Consider the following 6,180-nt stretch of genomic DNA (forward strand, 5'->3'; position numbering starts at 1 on the left):
GATACTAGCCATAGATTCATCAAAATAAGCAAACAACACACGAAAAACAGAATCTGTCAAAAACAGAACAGTCTGTAGTAATCTGTAGGTTTGGAATACTTCTTTAACCCCAAAAATTCTGAAATAAATTGGTGGACGTGAGGAATTTGTCTATTAATCATCTTCAAAAAGAATCAACCTAATGTCACTGTCCAGTAAAACATGGAAGCAAATCTTGTGAGCGCTAAAGTTTCTGTTTTTTACAGCAAGATCACATAAACTTCCCCCAAGTCTTCCCAAAGGTTCTACTTGGCACAAACACTAATTAAATGCATAAAACCACATCTAAACAGAATCTAGATGAATTATTTATTACTAAAAAAACAAAAAACATGAAACAAAAATAAAATTGGGTTGCCTCCCAACAAGCGTTATCGTTTAATGCCCCTAGCTAGGCATAAAAACAAGAATAGATCTAGGTATTGTCATCTTTGGTATGCAATCCATAAGTGGATCTCATAATAGATTCATAAGCTAATTTAATTTTATTTCTAGGAAAAAGTGTTCCATGCCTTTCCTTAATGGAAATTGAAATATAACATTCCCTTCTTTCATATCAATAATTGCACCAATGGTTCTAAGGAAAGGTCTACCAAGAATAATTGGACATGTAGGATTGCAATGTATATCAAGAACAATGAAATCTACATGCACATAATTCCTATTTGCAACAATAAGAACATTATTAATCCTTCCCATAGGTTTCTTAATAGTGGAATCCGCGAGGTGCAAATTTAAAGAACAATCATCAAATTCACGGAAACCTAACACATCACACAAAGTTATTGGAATCGTGGAAACACTAGCACCCAAATCACATAAAGCAAAGCATTCATGATCTTTAATCTTAATTTTAATAGTAGGTTCCCACTCATCATAAAGTTTTCTAGGAATAGTAACTTCTAATTCAAGCTTTTCTTCATAATATTTCATTAAAGCATCAACGATATGTTTGGTAAAAGCTTTATTTTGACTATAAGCATGAGGAGAATTTAGCATGGATTGCAACAAGGAAATACAATCTATTAAAGAACAATTATCATAATTAAATTCCTTGAAATCCAAAATAGTGGGTTCATTGCTATGTAAAGTTTTGACCTCATCAATCCTACTTTTACCAATTTTTGCATCAAGATCTAAAAACTTCGAATCATTGGGACTCCTTTTAGCTAAAGTTGACTCATCTCCAGTCCCATCATTATCAAGATTCATATTGCAAAACAAAGATTTAATAGGAGACATATCAATCACTTTTAGATCTTCATCCTTACTATCATGGAAACTAGAAGAACACGCTTTTATAAAGCAATCTTTTTTGGCACGCATCCTAGTGGTGCTTTCTTTGCACTCATCAATGGAAATTCTCATGGCTTTGAGAGACTCATTGATATCATGCTTAGGTGGAATAGATCTAAGTTTCAAAGAATCAACATCAAGAGAAATTCTATCCACGTTCCTAGCCAACTCATCAATCTTAGGCAATTTTTCTTCAAGCAAAGCATTGAAATTCTTTTGCGAAATCATAAATTCTTTAACACTAGTCTCAAAATCAGAGGGCATCTTATTAAAATTTCCATAAGAGTTGTCATCGGAATTAGCATAATTATTAGAGGAATTACTAGGAAACGGCCTAGGATTAAAGTTTCCTCTATACGCGTTGTTACCAAAATTGTTCCTACCAACAAAATTCGCATCCATAGGTTCATTATTATTCTCAATCAAGGTAGACAAAGGCATATCATTAGGATCAGAAGAAACACTCTTATTAGCAAACAATTTCATAAGTTCATCCATCTTTCCACTCAAAACATTAATTTCTTCTACAGCATGAACCTCTTTACTAGTAGATCTTTCGGTGTGCCATTGAGAATAATTAAGCATAATATTATCTAGGAGTTTAGTAGCTTCTCCTGAAGTGATTTCCATAAAAGTGCCTCTCGCGGCCGAATCTAAAAGATTTCCAGAAGCAAAATTCAATCCGGCATTAAATTTTTGTATGATCATCCATAAATTTAATCCATGAGTAGGGCAATTACGTATCATTAATTTAATCCTCTCCCAAGCTTGTGCAACATGATCATGATCAAGTTGCTTAAAATTCATGATATCATTTCTAAGAGAGATGATCTTAGCGGGAGGAAAATACTTAGAGATAAAAGCATCTTTGCACTTATTCCATGAATCAATACTATTTTTAGGCAAAGACGAAAACCAAGTTTTAGCACGATGTCTAAGCGAAAACGGAAATAGCTTCAATTTAACAATATCATTATCCATATCTTTATTCTTTTGCATATCACATGAATCAACAAAGCTGTTTAGATGGGTAGCCGCATCTTCACTAGGAAGGCCAGAAAATGAATCTTTCATGACAAGATTTAGCAAAGCAATATTAATTTCACAAGATTCAGCATCTGTAAGAGGAGCAATCGGAGTGCTAATAAAGTCATTATTGTTGGTATTGGAAAAGTCACACAATTTAGTATTATCTTGAGCCATCGTGACAAACAATCCAACACACAAGCAAGCAAGAGGCAAGCAAAATAGGCGAACGAAAACGAGGTGAGCGGAAAAGAGGGCGAATAAAATGGCAAGGGTGAAGTGGGGGAGAGGAAAACGAGAGTCAAATGGCAAATAATGTAACACGAGGGATAAGAGTTTGTGATGGGTACTTGGTATGTCTTGACTTGTGCGTAGATCTCCCCGGCAACGGCGCCAGAAATCCTTCTTGCTACCTCTTGAGCTTGCGTTGGTTTTCCCTTGAAGAGGAAAGGGTGATGTAGCACAGTAGCGTAAGTATTTCCCTCAGTTTTGAGAACCAAGGTATCAATCCAGTAGGAGATAGCACACAAGTCACCTAGTACCTGCACAAACAAACAAGAAACTCGCAACCAACGCGATAAAGGGGTTGTCAATCCCTTCACGGTCACTTACGATAGTGAGATCTGATAGAGATAATAAGATAAATGTTTTTGGTATTTTTGTTGTATAGATTGGAAAATAAAGATTGAAAAATAGAAATAGCAAATTGATAGGAAAATAATATGATGGAAGATAGACCCGGGGGCCATAGGTTTCGCTAGTGGCTTCTCTCAAGATAGCAATTTCTACGGTGGGTGAACAAATTACTGTCGAGCAATTGATAGAAAAGCGAATAGTTATGAGAATATCTAGGCATGATCATGTATATAGGCATCACGTCCACGACAAGTAGACCGAAACGATTCCGCATCTACTACTATTACTCCACACATCGACCGCTATCCAGCATGCATCTAGAGTATTAAGTTCATAAGAACAGAGTAACACATTAGGCAAGATGACATGATGTAGGGGGATAAACTCAAGCAATATGATATAAACCCCACCCTTTTATCCTCGATGGAAACAATACAATACGTGCCTTGCTGCCCCTGCTGTCACTGGGAAAAGACACCGCAAGATTGAACCCAAAGCTAAGCACTTCTCCGATTGCAAGAACGATCAATCTAGTAGGCCAAACCAGACTGATAATTCGAAGAGACTTGCAAAGATATTTAAGTCATGCATAAAAGATTTCAGAGAAGAATCAAAAATTGTTCATAGATAATCTTGATCATAAACCCACAATTCATCGGATCTCGACAAACACACCGCAAAAAGAATTACATCGAATAGATCTCCAAGAGAATCGAGGAGAACTTTGTATTGAGATCCAAAGAGAGAGAAGAAGCCATCTAGCTAATAACTATGGACCCGAAGGTCTATGGTAAACTACTCACACATCATCGAAGAGGCTATGGTGTTGATGTAGAAGCCCTCCGTGATTGATTCCCCCTCCAGCGAAGCACCGGAAAAGGCCCCAAGATGGGATCTCATGGGTACAGAAGGTTGCGGCGGTGGAAATAGGGTTTCATGGTGCTCCTGGATGTTTTCGGGGTATATGAGTGTATATAGGCGAAAGAAGTAGGTCGGTGGAGCCACGAGGGGCCCATGAGGGTGGGGGCACACCTACCCTCCTGAGCGCGCCCTCCTACCTCGTGGCCGCCTCGTTGCTTCCTTGACGTCCACTCCAAGTCTCTTGGATTGCGTTTGTTCCAAAAATAACTCCCCTGAAGGTTTCATTCCGTTTGGATTCCATTTGGTATTCCTTTTCTGCGAAACACTGAAATAGGCATAAAAACAACAATTTGCACTGGGCCTTTGGTTTGTAGGTCGTCCCAAAAATAATATAAATGTGCATAACAAAGCCCGTTAAACATCCAAAACAGATAATATAATAGCATGAAACAGTCAAAAATTATAAATACGCTGGGGACGTATCAACCCTCGTATGGAATTGCATCACAGTACTCATACGTCTATAGAAATCGATTTTTGAGCAATATCCATCAAGGCGTGGAAGTAAGGAAGGAAACAAGCTTGTCGAAGATAGCAACAACTTCATAGTTCGTGTAATCCCAAGAGTGGTTGGGAACTCGACAAATTGCTATCTTTCGTAGACGACAGTTACCATGATCGTATTTGAACTCACGTAGACCATCTGTGTGCTCAACCTCTGGGCAGTCTGAGATTTTTGGAAGTGGAACCCGGTGACGAGTCTACACATTCACAAGTTCCCACTCGCAGTTGTACCCAATATTAACAACCTAATCTTCATTTGCGCCTGCCCAAGCCTTGCCCTCAAGCGATGGCATCTTAACATCACACGTATCATTATCAAACGGCATCAACTTGCACAAGGCGAGGCTTCCGTCATCCCCGTGCTAGTCAGCAGGGTCACGGCGAACAAGATAGGGGAGATGAAACCGCTCCTGGACCCTTGGGTTCCTTGTAATGATGTTATTAGTTGAGTCAAGAATGGTCTTGAACGAACCTGCCATGCTAGCCGAGGTGATGACATTGCACCGATCAATGAGTTCCTCCATCGTGTCATCATTCAGATCGGGGCAAGAATAACGGGGTCATTTCTGGCTTGTTCCCTCCATGGAGAAGACGATCAAATAATGGCAGAAGGAAGGGTGAAGGAAAATGGAGGAGGGAGGAAGAGCTAGCGTGCGACAGCAGTTCCAAATCGAGAGGGAAATGCGAAGAGTTGGTGGACAGTTGCCACAGTACACGAAGAGGTGCCTGGGGAGTGAACGGTTGCCACAGAGGTCACACACTGATGACAAGGGCCGAGTGAACCGCATGCAATCCCATCGCACAATACACACGTCTTGTTAAGTTGAACCGTTTTTGTACTCTTGTGTCAACGCAAATAGTTCATCCGAGTGAACCGCATGCAGTATATCCCACACACCTTGATCTGGCTGACCGTTTCTTTTGTGTTGCCTAATCACAAACAATTCATCCGAGTGAAACTTATGGTGTATATCGCACACACCTTCATCTGGCTGCCCGTTTATTCTGTGTTGCCTAATCACAAACAGTTCATCCGAGTGAACCGTATGCTGTGTATCACACACGCCTTCATCTGGCTGCCCGTTTCTTTTGTTCCTCCTCATCGCAAACAGTTAATTGAACTGAACCGTATGCCCTTCATCACACACGCAACTAAAACCTGAACTGTGTTTGATGCATCCATCATTGCAAACGTTTTATACATTTGTAACGGTTTTCATACAACACCATTTGCGATTATGGCATCGCACTCAGTTTCTTGAAGGGTCTTTGATTGTAGTGTCGCGTTAGCAGCATCCTGCAGTAGTGCATATTTACTAGAACATGCTTAATACATCGACCGTACAGAACATAGCCATTAAATGCAACTTGTATTGGTAAGAATGAACTGGAGAGTACATACTTGGTAAGTCCTGAGAGGTAGTTTCTGGGGCACTTCATCTTGGCCAGAGCTCGCCCAAAATCAGTGACGGCGGAGGCGAGCTATTCCTCCGGGTTGAAGTGTGGATCAGTGCCACTGACATGTGTACCTACAGGCAAGCAGTAAATGGTAGAAGTTGAACTACAATTGCACAAATTATGTGAAATACTGTAAGACATGGGATGCAGCTCACCTCGACGGCAAACAAAAGCATCGGCCGTTATGACCCTGCGTAAGTACATGGATAGGCATGTTAAGTACAACAGGGTTAGCATCCACTAAAAATAGCAAATGGGCAGCATCTCTAGTGATATCCTGAGTCATGTATTGTAAGTTTG

Source organism: Triticum dicoccoides, chromosome 2A (genome assembly GCF_002162155.2).
Source record: "Triticum dicoccoides isolate Atlit2015 ecotype Zavitan chromosome 2A, WEW_v2.0, whole genome shotgun sequence".
Taxonomy (NCBI): domain Eukaryota; kingdom Viridiplantae; phylum Streptophyta; class Magnoliopsida; order Poales; family Poaceae; genus Triticum; species Triticum dicoccoides.